This window comes from Corapipo altera, unplaced genomic scaffold, assembly GCF_003945725.1.
Source record: "Corapipo altera isolate COAL_440 unplaced genomic scaffold, ASM394572v1 146, whole genome shotgun sequence".
Lineage (NCBI taxonomy): Eukaryota > Metazoa > Chordata > Aves > Passeriformes > Pipridae > Corapipo > Corapipo altera.
The window spans coordinates 642341-656896 of record NW_020884981.1 but is presented as its reverse complement, the minus strand read 5'-3'; the positions used below and the strand labels follow the sequence as shown (position 1 = coordinate 656896).

The 14556-nt window shown below is 52.6% G+C and overlaps 1 protein-coding gene across 4 annotated transcripts in view; it reads right to left on the bottom strand.

Annotated features, from left to right (window-relative positions):
- Nucleotides 1-14556, bottom strand: part of LOC113957964 (ankyrin repeat and fibronectin type-III domain-containing protein 1-like) — a 192154-nt gene that overhangs the window by 171707 nt on the left and 5891 nt on the right. The window lies entirely within an intron of this gene.

Sequence of the window (14556 nt, the reverse complement as noted above, 5' to 3'; positions counted from 1 at the left end):
ATTTGTGGTAGAAACCAGGTCACTCCAGGGTCCCAGGGTCAGGCACTAGGGAAGGTCCAGACTCCAACAGCAGGGACTGCAGAGTTCACAAAGGTGTCACGAAACATGTAGAAACACAAATTCAAGGTCTCTGTGGGGTCAAAACTCACTTCAATTTGATGATGGGGTCTCCAAATCTGCAGGGGTGACCAGGACACACATCCATGTGCTGGCAGTGTGGTCATGTGTCACCACCTCCTCCAAAACCCCAGTGAGCCAAGCACTGCAATGGGAGTGGGTCCCCCTTCTCCTGCTTCACCCCAGAGCCTCTGCCAAGGGATGGACCTCAGGTGCCCTCCTCAGGTCTGACACTGGCCCAGGCCATGCTGCAAGGACCCCAGAAATGTGACAAAAAGGAACAGAGCCCAGCACTGCTGTGGGGTGAGGAGGCATGCAGGGATTGCCCTGTGCTGGGGGCACAGGCTGGGGTCACCCCAAGGCTGTCCCCTGTCCTCTGTTGTCACAGAACCCACATCTGAGCCCAAAGGAGACCCCCAGCACACTCCAAGGGGGCTGTTCCCAAATCACAGAACCATGGAATGGTTTGGGTTGGAAGGGACCTTAGAGATCATCTCGTTCCAACGCCCTGCCATGGGCAAATCTCACACTGAATGGTGCAGATCCTTCAAATTTCCATCCAAAATTCAATTCTTTGCTGGTTTATGCTCATTTGTTCTTGTGCCGATATTAACCTTCAGCTTAAATAATTATCCTCCCTCTCCGGTGTTTGCTCCCATGATTAATTTCCATTATAATGAAGTCCCAGCCCCTTTCCACCTGCATTTTCGAGGCTGATTAAGGAAAGTTCTTTCGGTCTCCTCTCACAAAATGAGCTTTCATTCCCCATGGATGTTTCCACACCTCTCACTGTCCTCCCTCTACCTTGGACTCAGCATCCTCCACCTGTCTTGGAGCATTACAAAATCCCAGGATGGTTTGGACTGGGAGGGACCTTGCAGCTCATCCAGTCCCACTCCCCGCCATGGGCAGGGACACCTTCCACTAGCCCAGGTGAATCCAAGCCCCGTCCAACCTGGCCTTGGACACTTCCAGGGATGGGGCAGCCACAGCTTCTCTGGACAACCTGTGCCAGGGCCTCACCACCCTCACAGACAACAATTCCTTCCCAATATCCCATCTAACCCTGTCCTCTGGCAGTGGGAAGCCATTCCCCCTTGCCCTTGTTCAAAGTGCCTCTCTACCTCTCTTGGAGCCCCTTTAGGCCCTGGAGCCTTCTCTTCTCCAGGTGAGCACCCCCAGCTCCCCCAGCCTGGCTTTAGCCTTGTGATCATGCAGAGCTGAGCTCCCAGTGCAGACTGCAGGGCAGCCCCTCTCTCTCCCTGCATGTTCCAGCACTAAATTTCATCCTAGTTCACTCTCCAGTCCTGCAGGTCAGGTAGGCAGAGTCTGTGGTGCCAGAGCTCCTGACCCTCAGTGCCGCCTGTCCCCGCCACGTTGATCCCGGTTGGTTTTCCCTCCTGTTACAGATGTGGCAGCAGCTCCCAAGTGTGTCGGTGTCTGATGTCACCCAGAGGTGAGCAGTGACGTGGGGGTGGTGCCATGCAGCCATTTCCCACGGGATGGTCCCACTAACACCTCAGGGACATCGCTGGGGCTGAGCCACCAGCAGCCACAGCAGCCACTGCCAGCCCTGAGTGTGTGTCCCCCGAGCAGGGATGGGGAGCACATTTCAACGTCAGGATCAGAATTTTGGTAATAAAAATCAGTCACATTCTCTCTTAATTCCCAGGTGAAGCTGCACGGAGTGCTCTGGGAATGGGACAGGGACAGTATTGCCCCAGTCCTGGAGAGGCACTTCCACAGCTGTGCCAGGTGCTCAGCACCATCCTGCCCACCCCAAGCACCACATTTCACTGGGAATCAGCATGGAAATGCGCTGCACCAGGAGATACAAAGCCAGAATTAGCATCCTGAGCCATTTCTATTCCAGCAGAACATTTGTACCTCTCATTGTAACACATTTCACTGGCACAAGGCAACGGGGATGGAGCTTAACATGTCGCTGTGCTGCATAAATGAGTTCAAAACATTCCTTTCTTCTTGCATGCAAATCCCAGGATACCTGTGTACAGCTCCATCACCTGCAGAATCTCACGAACATTTTTAGTGCTCCATCCTTTTGTGCCCACAGGGCCACTCATACAAGTCACACAGCGGGGAAAACAGAAGAATTCACTGTTAGAGGAGCGATTTTAAGTTGTATATCTGCAGGGAGTGATTTATTTTATCAGAAAAAGCAAAACAACTAGAAAGCTGTTTAGATCTGAAATCTGAACTCGAATTCCCAAGCACACTCTGGCTTTGTGAATCTACCATCCTGTGTGTTGTGACTGAACCCCTGTTCCACACAGCCTCTCACTCATCCCAACCTCCACAGTGGGATGGGGAGGAGAATCAGAAAAAAGGTAAACCCCATAGCTTGAGATAAGAACAGTCTAATAACTGAAATACAGTAAAATTTAATTATTATAATAATAACTGCAATGAAAATGGAGATAAGAAAAGAGCGAGCGGATTAAAATCCCAGACAGACAAGTGGTGCCCAGTACAGTCTCTCACCACACAAAAAGCCCAACTGGTCGCCCAGCCAACTTCCCCAGTTTCCATACTGGGCATGACGTTCCATGGCCTGGAATATCCCTCTGGTCAGTTTGGATCAGCTGTCCTGGTCATGATCCCTCCCAGTTCCTGTCACCTCCTTGCTGGCAGAGCATGGGAAATGGAAAATCCTTGACTGAGGGAGAGCACTGCTCAGCAACAACCAAACCATCAGTGTGTCACCAACATTGTTCTCATCCTAAATCCCAACCAGAGCCCTGGACCAGCTTCTGGGAAGAAAATTAACTCTATTCCAGCCAAAACCAGGATTCTGTGCACAGCTCCAAAAGCAACTGTCAGCAGGACCTGATCCCACAGGGAAGTCACATTGTGTCTACATCTGCTTCTCAAGCAGGCTCCTCAGCTGGGTGCTCTCAAGGATGCCACATCCCATTAGTAGACATCCCTGTTGGAGTGTAAAGCTCGATTAGAAAAGCCATAATCAACACTGCTGCAGCCTATATTTAGCTGCTGTTCAGCATTTGGGTAGGAAGGAGAGCACATAATCAAGTCATGACAAGGGTGGAAAAATCCTTCTGGCTGCGTGTGAGAGCTCAGGCAGGAGCCCAGTGACAGCTCCATCACTTCCCAGTCTACAGCCAGAAGGGGAAATGTGGGACCATCACCAGGCCCAAGTCCCTGTCACCAGCCCTAGGGACAGCCACAGGTCACCTCAAGCCAGAGAAAAGCTCCTCTCCTGGAGTCCTCTGAGGATGTAGAATCTTTACCCCCAAGTTTTCAGGGCTCATCAGCTCTGCTGCCTCCAAGGTTGCAGGTCTCCCCAGGAGAAGGATGAAGGATCCAAACCCAGACACACATCTCACCCGCCTCTTCCCCCATCCTAAAGATCTCCTTTTGCTAACTAGGCAGCAGGCACTGCTTCCCCAGGCTCTGCTGAAAGCACACAGCCTGACACAAAGAGTCACTGGGACAAAGAAAAGTGGAAAGAAAATAGGCAGAACACATCTCCGAAGCTGTGCTGTGTCCAGTGCCTTCCCTGCTGGGATGTCCTGGCAGGGTGGCTTCTCCATCCCCGTGCAAAGAGAGGGGAAGAGCTGAGATAAAGGGAAGGATAGAGAAAAGGTTAATGCAAGTTAAACCGGGGAAAGTCAGATCCTGCATGTCTCCTGCAAGCTGAAGCAAACTGCACACACTCCCAGCTTGTTTCTGTGTGGGAGAAGCTGCTCTCTGGAGGGCACTTCCCAGCCCAATCCATGCAGTCTGCAGCTTGCCTGGGAAGCATGGAGGAGTCACAACACCAGCCCCAGAAGAAATCCAGCAGCACAACAGAGAGAGCAGCAGGAGGGGAAAAGAACCCTAAATCTCACAATCCAAAATCCAAAATTCTCACAATCCAAAAAGGACCCCAATAAGCCTCCCCGATCCACATGATTTTCCTGGGAACTGAGCAAGAAAACATTCTGCACATCTCCTGGAAATGCCCAAGAATGGTGACCCTCCAGAGATGTGCCATTCCTGGGAAGAGGGAAGCCTTCACTCTGACACAGCACCCAGTCCCAGCAGCTCTCAGACAAACTCAAGCACCCACTGCCCAAATCCAGCTCCTCCCAGCCTTCCCAGAGGAGGGCTATTCATGGAAAATGGAAAGGAGAAGGGGAGAGCAATCTGGAGTGGAAGGCTCAAGAGGGAGAGGGGCAGAGGAGCAGGGCAGCAGCTCCAGACCTTGCCTGCCTTCTCCAGAGCTGTGGCTTGGTGACAGCTCTGACACGTGAGGGACACGAGAGGCCACTTCCAAGCTCCGAGGGGGACAACACGTGTCCCAGAGATCTCACAGCCCCCAGTGGCAAATAAGAATTAAAATAAATATATAGACAGAGAAGCCAAAGTGCTGCTCCTCCTCCTGCAGCACCACACGGCATCCCACAGGTAACTGAGGAGGGCTCCTCTACACCCTCAGTTCACTAAATCTGCTGAGAGAAGGAAGCTGATAAAGCTGAAGCTGAAGCTCTGGGGAAGAACAGCTGAATGTGGTGAGCCTGGGCTGAGGGAGGATGGCAGAGAGAGGGGCCAGGAGAGCCTGGTTATTGCAGAGGGACACTTCTCCCAGATCTTCTCCTGCCTGTAACACGCTGCTCAGCCCGCTCCTCCAAGGAGGTGTAACTTAGCAACCTGACCTTAAAAACTCAGCAAGGGTTCCAGCTGGATTCAGAGAAACAGGAGATGCTACAAGCCAGGAGGAGCCATTACCCAGCACAGCCCCCTCTGGAATTAGGAGGAAGAAGGTGAGCACCTCCAGTACAGCCCACAGCCTCTTACTAAAACAAATCGTTGCAAGATGGAAAAAAAATGAACAAAACACCCACGTCCACTCCCTGAAACAGCCTGTGGAGACCCCAGCAGGCATAAGGTGACAGGGAAAACAGGTCCCAAAGTGCTCACAGTCCTAAAAGGCCAACAAGGACGCTAAAGAGCCAGGGCAGGAGGAGTGATGCATCCAGGTCTGGGGTCCTCAGCACAAGACAAATGTGGAGCTGCTGGAACAAGTCCAGAGGAGGCCACGGAGATGCTCCAAGGGCTGGAGCCCCTCTGCTCTGGAGCCAGGCTGGGAGAGCTGGGGGTGTTCACCTGGAGAAGAGAAGGATCCAGGGAGACCTGAGAGCCCCTTCCAGGGCCTAAAGGGGATCCAGGAGAGCTGGAGAGGGACTTGGGACAAGGGATGGAGGGACAGGACACAGGGAATGGCTTCCCACTGCTGTAGGGCAGGGTTAGATGGGATGTCGGGAAGAAATTCTTCGCTGTGAGGGTGGGGAGGTCCTGGCACAGGTTGCCCAGAGAAGCTGTGGCTGCCCCACCCCTGGAAGTGTCCAAGGCCAGGTTGGACGGGGCTTGGATTCACCTGGGCTAGTGGAAGGTGTCCCTGCCCATGGCAGAGGGTTGGAACGAGATGGGACTTTAAGGTCCCTTTTGCAACAACCCACCTTTTGGGGGAACGACCCCCTTCAGGATGGGTCATCACACCTTCCCACCCAAACCATGCTGTGATTCCATGAGGTTTCCCTGCAGTGCTCAGCTCCATGGCACAGGGATCATCTTGTACTGCCATCCCTAAGGTACTTCCCTACACTTTCCATGCCCAGGGGAGAGGCAGAACCTGCTCCCACAGGAAGCAGCCAGGACACCCCACCAGCCTGTGCTGGAACCAGGCCAGCCCAGCTCCCAGAGCCCAAAGCAAGGCACAGCTGAGCCTCTGACAGCCCAGGAGTGCATGGTGCTCAGCAGTGTGAGCTGTGCCTCAGGGGGGCTGTGAGCCCTGGGGTTAGCGGGGATTTGTGCCTGGAGCTCCTCCATCCCCACCAGAGAAGCCAACATCTGCCTGCAGCTGGTTTCTGCAGAGGGGCTCCACAGGAAAGGCAACAGCGGGAGCAGAAGGGAAGCAGAGGAGGCTGAAGGTGTCTCAGAAGCTTTTCTTGGACAGAAGCACAAGGCAGCAGTGACAGTGCCTCCGGGATGGGGTTCAGTGTGGTCCAGCACCCAAAGCAGTGGCAAGACCCCAGGGAGGGCAGGGAATTAAGTTTAAGGGGGTCACACAGCAGTGTGGAAGCCTAGAGAAGGAGTCTGAGAGGAAGAGATTAACTGGGTAAGACACAGAGTAGCCTTGGAAACCAAAGGCCAAGGATTTCAGAAGAGTGGAGCCTTCAGAGGGCATCCTCACCTGTCCAAATCATCAGTTTGCTCTGCAAACCTTATGAGCTGTGAGCAAACCTGTGAGTCACTGGCACTGTTTCCAGTGGATTGACCTCGTGGGTTGCAAATCCAAAGAAAATCACTGAGACATCTTTCCTTTGCATTCAAAAAACACCCAAACAGAAAACCTTCCTTTCTGGCTGCCCGGTGTATGTGTGAGGAGCGGAGGACGAGAGCTGAAACAGAGCATCTTTTATCTGGCTGGGAGACAGTTTCAAAGCAAAACAAAACCCAAAACAGCATTCAGCATGCAAGTTCAGAAAAGAAAAAAACCAGCCATGTGAAGCTATAAAAATACCTTCCCAGGCTCAGCTGCGAGCTGGTAAATACCATGATTTCCACCAGCTGGTTTGCAAAAGCTTCTTCTCCTGCCACCTCTCTGGCTTGCAGAGCATCTCTCCAGCCAGAGCACTGAACAAAACACCACCGGCATCCAGGGAATAATTGCTCCTGTCCCTGCAAATGTGCTTTGACTCAGAGGGATGGGCCAGGCTCCAGGGGCTGGGGGAGGTGCAGGAGAGGAGGGCACACACCCCATGTGCTGAGGGCAGCCTCAGCAAAATGTTCCAGGGCTACTTGGAGAAGGATTCAGCACCACTGACTCCTATGAGCTGCTGTGCCCCGAGGCCCAGCCTTGCTCCCAGTACCACCCTGCTGGGCTGGGCACAAGTTCCAAATTTCCCAGGAAAGGGCCAAGAGTCCTTTTTGTGGCTGAAGCTGCCCTGAAGAGCACTGAGCACTCAAGTGGGCAAGAGCCTCTCACCCACCAGGTAAAGAAAGACCTGCTACTGCTGCTCACCCCCAGCACCACTGACACCACTCCAGAGTCCAAGCTGGGCAACAGGCAAAGCCACCCCCAGGGATGAAAAGAACAAACTCTGCACATCAGCAGGCCCAGACCAGGCACCGTGGCTGTGTTTCACAGCGACGCCTCCATTCCACCAGTCACTGAAATCCAGTTGTTAAAGAGGGATAAGGAAATATGGTGGGGCCAGACACTGCTGTTCATTCATTCAAAGTATGTTGGTTTCTTTGTTAAAAGAACGTGTTTTTCCAGCTCTGCTGCAGGCAGTGAACCACACCCCCAGCCAGCAGGGAGCTCTGCCCACTCCCCAACCCAGAAGCACTCCCTGGGTCCCTGGGGGCCCTCACCGGGCTCACCCTGCCCTCTCTGTCATGCTCTGTCCCTGTGGTACCACCAGACCATCCCTTCCCCATCCCACAGGTGAGAGAAGCCCTGTGTTCCCCCCTGCCCACCTGCTGCACTGCTCACACACCATTCAGGGGTGAAGCAGGGACCGGGCTCTCGGGAGAGGCTCTCGGGGGGAGGGGGGGCTCCAGCCCAGCTGGAGCTGCACCTCCACAGCAAAAAGTCCAAAGGCAGAAAGTCCCCAGTGCAGGGAAAGAAGCAGGAACATCCATGGAGTGTGAACATCTATCCTGCTCGCAGAGTTCCCTCTGACAAATGGGCAGAGAGGGCAGATGAAGGTGAACACACAAGTCCCGGCGCGGCAGAAAAGCAGACGAGCATCCTCCCTCCCAGCAGCTCCAGAGCGTGACCTGCATCCTCAGGACCAGCGTGGGGAATGTCCCAGCATCCCTGTGCTCGTAGCCAGGCTCTGCCATCCAGGTGATGCAGAGAGGATGGCCAAAGGCATCTAGGGTGCTCTGCAGGGAACACAACACACTCTGCAGAAGGAAGAGCGCTGAGGCTGCACTCCCCACCTTAGAAAGGAGAGTGTTTGAGATGCATAAAGAAGCTCACAAGCCAAAGGTCTTGCACACTGAAAATCAGCTCATGAGCAGGATTCAACCCCCAGGGACACACCAGTGACTTGGAAACGTGGCCAGCCCCGAGGCGGGAGAGGGACAGCAAAGCGTGGCTGGGACGTGGTTGGGACACAGCCACTGCACGATGGACACACCGAGTCAGGGCAGAGACAGTGGCCCAGAGCAAAGTAATGCAGGAACACAGCTCCTTGCTGTAAAGGACAGAGTGCCCAGTGCACCCTGCCAGTAACCACACACTGATGGGAGTGAAAGAGAGGAAGAGCAGAGAGGAGAAGGGGTTCTATGACCTGCCAAGGCTGGGGCACAGCAGACACCTCCCTCTCCCCATGCTCACAAGACACAACCACAGACGTTGTGCCCTGGCTCCTGGCTTTTCTTTTCTGGGGTTTATGCACCTCCTGTCTGCCTTGAGAAATTTCAGGGACAAAAGCTAATGAAGCACAAGTGACATGGATGACAAACATCCCAGCTCTAGTTTAAAAGGCTGGCTAATGTACAAATAAATACAAGACTGCCTCCTTCATACCTGCAAACACCTTTCAGGGAGGATGTGAAGGGGTCCAACACTGCAGCCACCTCCAGCACTGGAGCTGTGATGCCCCTGCACTGCTGCCCCCCAGCTCCTGGTCCCGTTCCCAGTCCCATGACACAGGGCTGGTCTCCCCTGGTGCTTCAAAATCCAAGTCACACGACAGAGGAGACAAAAAGCCGCTGAGATCATCTTGGAAAGAACGCTGCTGCTCCTGACAACCACGGGGCAGAGGCTTCAGGCCTGAACTCGACGTGCTCCAGCACAGAGACACTCCAGACAGCTGTTGGAGCAGCTCAGTTTGCTTTAAATCCCATCATTTCTGCAGCATGACCAAGTTTTCCAGCACTGGAGGTGAACAGTGGCAGAGCTGATCCATCTCTGACTACTAACCCCTGGCAAAAATAATTATTTCATATGTTTTGGTCAAAAAACAGATTTATAATCATAGGCATGTTGTTGTTTTAAACCCTCCTGGGCACCACCTTTCATCCAGAACCCTGGGCTGGTTTTCATTTTCATCTGAAGCACAAGAGGGAGGTCACCACCAGGGTCAGAGAGACAAGCCCATTCAACAAGACACATTTTTATGCTCCCAACACAATACAGTAAAATCCCTTAAAAGATGGTTTTCAGTGCAGGACTAATGGGAGCTGGGAGGAGCTGGGAGCAGAGCTCCAGCAAGGACCCATCCAACAGCTGCTCGTAGCCAGGTTAATGGATTTTATCTGTCTTGTGAGGGAAAGAACAGGAGCAAAGAGGCCCAAAACAGCACAGAGGAAGTCCAGCCCTGCCCGTGACAGCCACAGGGGCCAGGCAGGAGCACTTAGGGATGGCTTTCCTCGAGGGCAGACTCAGGTCTGGTCCCAGCCAGCCCCTCACTGAACTTCAGCACTGAGGGCAAGGAACCAATTCCCAGGGCTGGAGGTCCAGCCATGGGATGCAAGGAAGCAAAGCCCAAAAACATTTCATTTCCAAGCAAGAGCCCAGGCACAGCTTCAGCTGCCAGGCTGTCTGCAGAATCACAGGACCATTAAGGTGGAAGAAGACCTATAAGATCATCAAATCCAACCATCAACCAGCAGCACCACCGTGTTCACCACTAAACCACATCCTCAAGGGCTGCATCCACACAGCTTTTGGACACTCCAGGGATGGGGATTCAGCCACTTCTGTAAGTAGTGTCAGCTCAGCTCCCGCAGAGGAAGGCAGGGACAGGTTCTGCCAGGGGAAGCACAGCCTTGCTGCAGGATGCACCTCCCTTCTGGCGGAAAAACAGCCCCTAAAATCCTCAGCCGGAATAAGATCTCCCTCTCCCAGCAAAGAGGTTGTGGCTGCCCCATCCCTGGAAGTGTTCAAGGCCAGGTTGGACGGGGTTTGGAGCAACCTGGGACAGCGGAAGGTTTCCCTGCCCAGGGCAGGGGTTGGAATTAGATGAGCTTTAAGGTCCCTTCCAACCGAAACCAGGCTGTGATTCTGTGATAAATTTTATCCATTTGTTGTTTAAAACAACATAAAAATGCACTGAAGCTTTCCAGCTTTCCCACAAATGTGGATTTGCAGCCGAAAAACAGATGTAACAGAGACAGTAACACAAATTCTGCACACAGGGCAGGCAGCAGGGCCAGGAGCAGCCAGCAGGCACAAATGCCAGCTCCAGTGGTTTCCAGACATCTGTGGAAGCACATGGATGCTCCAGGCAGGTGTACCCATACCAGGGGCTGCCTCAGGTGGGGGATGAGGGTTGGGGCTCTGCTCTGCTCCCCTCATGCCAAAGTGCCTGTTATAGCCAGTGAACTAGAAGGATCTGCTTATTCCCTCCTGCATTCTCTCCCATCAAAAAAATGCAAACTAAAAATATTTTGCATTAATTTGTATAATTGCAAAGTATTCCCCAAGGAGAAAACAAAAATTTTTGTGGAAAAAAACCTTTTTAATTTTTAAATGAAGTATTCTAGTTTTTCCATATGAAATATTCCCAGTAGCACTGTGCTTTTTTTCTTTCCTCTTTGAAATGCTTCTTCCTGGGTCTAGAGAGAGTCTTTTTCGTCAGTATAGCCCCTCTCCCCTTCCTCCCCAGCTCTGCCTGAGCCAGCTCAGCCTCACACATGTGACTGCCCAGTGGCCCCCCAGGACTGCACAGTGTCCCCAGACATTTCAGGGACCACCCAGCGTCCCCACACACCCTGGAGACAACCCAGTGTCCCAACCACCCCAGAGGTTGCCCAATGTCCCCACATACCTTGGGGACCTCCCAGTGTCCCCACACACCCGGGAATGCCCTGCACAGGCAGGAGCAGGCAGAGAAGGGCACACAGGGACAACCCCCATTCAAAAACCTTCCCCTTGCCAGCCACAACTTTTATTAGAAGCTGTTAACATTCCCATCCGCTGTCTGGAGTCACTTCCTTCCCCCCTCCATGCGCAAATCCCACTTGGGTTGGTTGCTGGTGCTTCTGTTTCCTACCTGCGCCCCCACCCAGCTGTGACTCAGAGCCAAAACAGTGAGGGAATCAGGAATCAAACAGTCTTTCGAGCAACTGTGACTCACAGGCCAAGGCTTTCTGCTGAAGGAAACATCTCCTGCAGTCACACCACCTATGTAATTCCCCTTAATGCCAGTATCATTTACCCTTCCTCCCACTACCCCATCCAAGTACCATTCAAAAATAAGGGATGACCGTTCATCTTTTTCTGCCTAATCCAGGCAAAGATTAGCTCCAGCTTGTGCAGAAATTAGGCAGTCCCCAACCTCATCTCCCAGCCCAAAAACTGACTTTCAAATGAGGCCAAAACCAGGTAGAAAAGGACAATACTGGGTACAAACCACACCCCTTGGCTTTAGATGCAACATGGCCCCAAAAGATGACACGGAGAGCTCGGATGTGCTTTCCCAGTCTGTCAGATCCAGAAATTTTTCACAGCCAGCTCCAAGCCCCAGAAATGCATGCACTTTTATGGGACAGATATTAAACACTCAGCCATGGGAGCAGGTTTTTGAGGAACATCAAGAGGCCCAAGCACACCTGGCTCTGTGCACATTGCTTCCCCTGCCCCGAGGGTGTGGAGCCAGCATCCCACTGCAGCACTGGGAGCTCTGCAGAGCTGAGACCAGCAGGTCCCAGATGTCCCCCAGTGCACAGAAACCTCCACAGAAAACCAGGACGAGTCAAGGTTTGGTGGAGAGGCCCCATGCAAGGATAGGTTTGATGGAGAGATGGATTTCTTCTCTGTGCTGCTTCCCAAGCCCCTTCTTGACAGTTTCCAGCCCTGGCACTGCAAACAACGAGGGAGAACAAAGCTAAAAAGCCTCTTTAGTTTTAATATACAGAACCCAGGAAGCTCAATCAAGAAACAAAGCTAAATGTCATTTCCTCCCGTGGCACTGCCACTCTGCTCACAAAACAGAGCCACTCACGTCTGACAGCTTGTCATGGCTGTGAGACACTGGGGACGTGGCACACACAGCCTGGGGAAAGGCTGGCACAGAGCAGAGGGGAGGAGGGCTTGGTCCTGCAGCTCATCATGGACCACTAGCTCAGAGGGTGAAGGGGGCAGCTGTGAAATTCAAGAGCTGAAAGTCGCCAGTGACCCCAACAGGCACAACCACTCAGCACCGGGACACCAGGGCAGGTGGGACAGAGCAGAGCCAGGAATGGTTTGCATTGGAAGGGACCTTAAAGCTCATCTCATTCCACTCCCTGCCATGGGCAGGGACACCTTCCACTGTCCTGGGTTGCTCCAAGCCCCGTCCAACCTGGCCTTGGACACTTCCAGCGATCCAGGGGCAGCCACAGCTTCTCTGGGCAACCTGTGCCAGGGCCTCCCCACCCTCACAGGGAAGGATTTCTTCCTAACATCTAATCTAAATCTCCCCTCCTTTAGTTTAAAACCATTCTCCCTTGTCCTGTCACTGTCTGCCTGTGTAAAAAGTCACTTTCCTTCTTTTTATAACCCCCCTTCAAGCACTGGAAGGGACTCCAAGGTCTCCCTGGAGCCTTCTCTTCTCCAGGTTGGACACCCTCAGCTCTCCCAGCCTGGCTCCAGAGCAGAGGGGCTCCTGACTTTGGAGCATCATTTCAAACAAGCCTCACCCAGGAGCACACGAGCTGCCCCTGAGGATACCTCACATCCAGCTGTGCAGCCCAAGGCCCTCCATCCTCCTGAGACCCTGACCCAGAGCATCTCCAGCTGAACAAGGCTGAAGATTTCAGCTCCTAAAGCTCTTTCTCATGTTCTTGCCCAGCCAAGCTGTGAAGACGCTGAGTGTTCACTGTCTGTTGCAGTTAACAGGATTAATGGGTGGTCAGCACCTCAGTGAAGCAGGCCATGGACTGAGTCACTAGCACTGGATTTAGGATCTATTTCCAGCACCAGCACAGACCACTTCCATGCAGTAGCAATGGACATCGATTTTTTTAACAGGTTACAATGATCTGTTACAGCAAAAAATGAGAGTCCATGCACCCACACAGGTTTTCCTGCTGGCACCTCAGCAGGCAGTTTGGAATACAAGTGCTGCAAACATCTTATTGACTAATTTCAGGTGGAAACTTCTCACTTAACCCAAAACACTTCCAAGTTCCTTACTTGTTTTCTCCTTTAAAATGCAGGTATCTTTCCACACGGATGTGTCATTTGGGAGCAGAAAGGTTTTGTTCAAAATGTGTCAAAAAACAAGTGGGAAAAGTCAGGCAAACTCTCAACCATGTAGGAGAGACTCTCAGAGCCCCTCAGAGAAGCCCCTTTGAGCATCTCTACCTGCCACCTTTGCCTGTCTCATGCTGTGTGCAGCTAACACAGGAACTATTCCTTCCATGCACTTTTCCAGCCCCAAAACTTGCCAGTTCCTCTCTCCCCCATCACGACCATGTGCTTGAGCACAGACGCACTGCCAGAGCTGAGGAGATATTTTTAAGCACCCAAAAACAACTAAATACAATCCTGCCAGGAAAACATTCCCCACTACCCCTCTCCACCTCAAAGCCCATCAAACTACACAGCAAGAAACATGGATCAGGATATCAGTGTGGAAAACATCCCCAGGGGAGGGCAGGTAACAGCTCCCTGCTATAAAGAGCAGCTCCTTGGGAGAGGCTCCAACCCTGACAGCAACAGGGACACACGGACCCACGTCTGCCCTCAGTGAGTGCAAAGCTGGAGCATCACCTGGAGCACTGTTCCTTCAGCTGGACATTATCAAATGACATGGGCAAAATCAGGCCGGGCAAGTTGAAATTTTTATGTAATATAATTCTTACATAATTTAATTCATTGTTAATTAACACCAACTTCCAACTCGGGTGCTGAGAAAAAAGGCAGTGGAACCCTAAAGGTTCCACCTTGCCTGCCTGCTCCCTGCTCACCACGAGCCAACCCGCTCTCATCCTTGTTTCCCAAGCTGAGCTTCCCTGGGTTTCAGCAAGCTCACCCCAAGACAGGGAAAAACTCATCTCCTGGTGCCCACTGAGGACACAGAATCTTTACCCCCCAAGTTTTCAGGGCTCATCAGCTCTGCTGCTTCCAAGGCTGAAGGTCTCCCCCAGGAGAAGGATGCAGGATCCAAACCCAGGCACAAGTCTCTTCCTCCATCCCAAAGATCTCCTTTTCCCTAACTAGGCAGTGATCCCAAAGGGAGCACATCAAAGCCCCTCTGTGAGGCTCTGGGAAGCACAGAGGGGAGGGAGACCTTTGGCAGGTCTCAAAGAGGGAACAGGCATTGACCTCCTGAAGCCAGGTGAGTGGATCTATCCCTGGGCCAACAGAGGAAGCCACTGAATCAGTCCCTGAGTTCCCACCTAGAGGAGAAAATGCATTTCAAAACCCACCCCTGGACAGGACTTATGATTTTATAATGATTTTTAATTGGGATT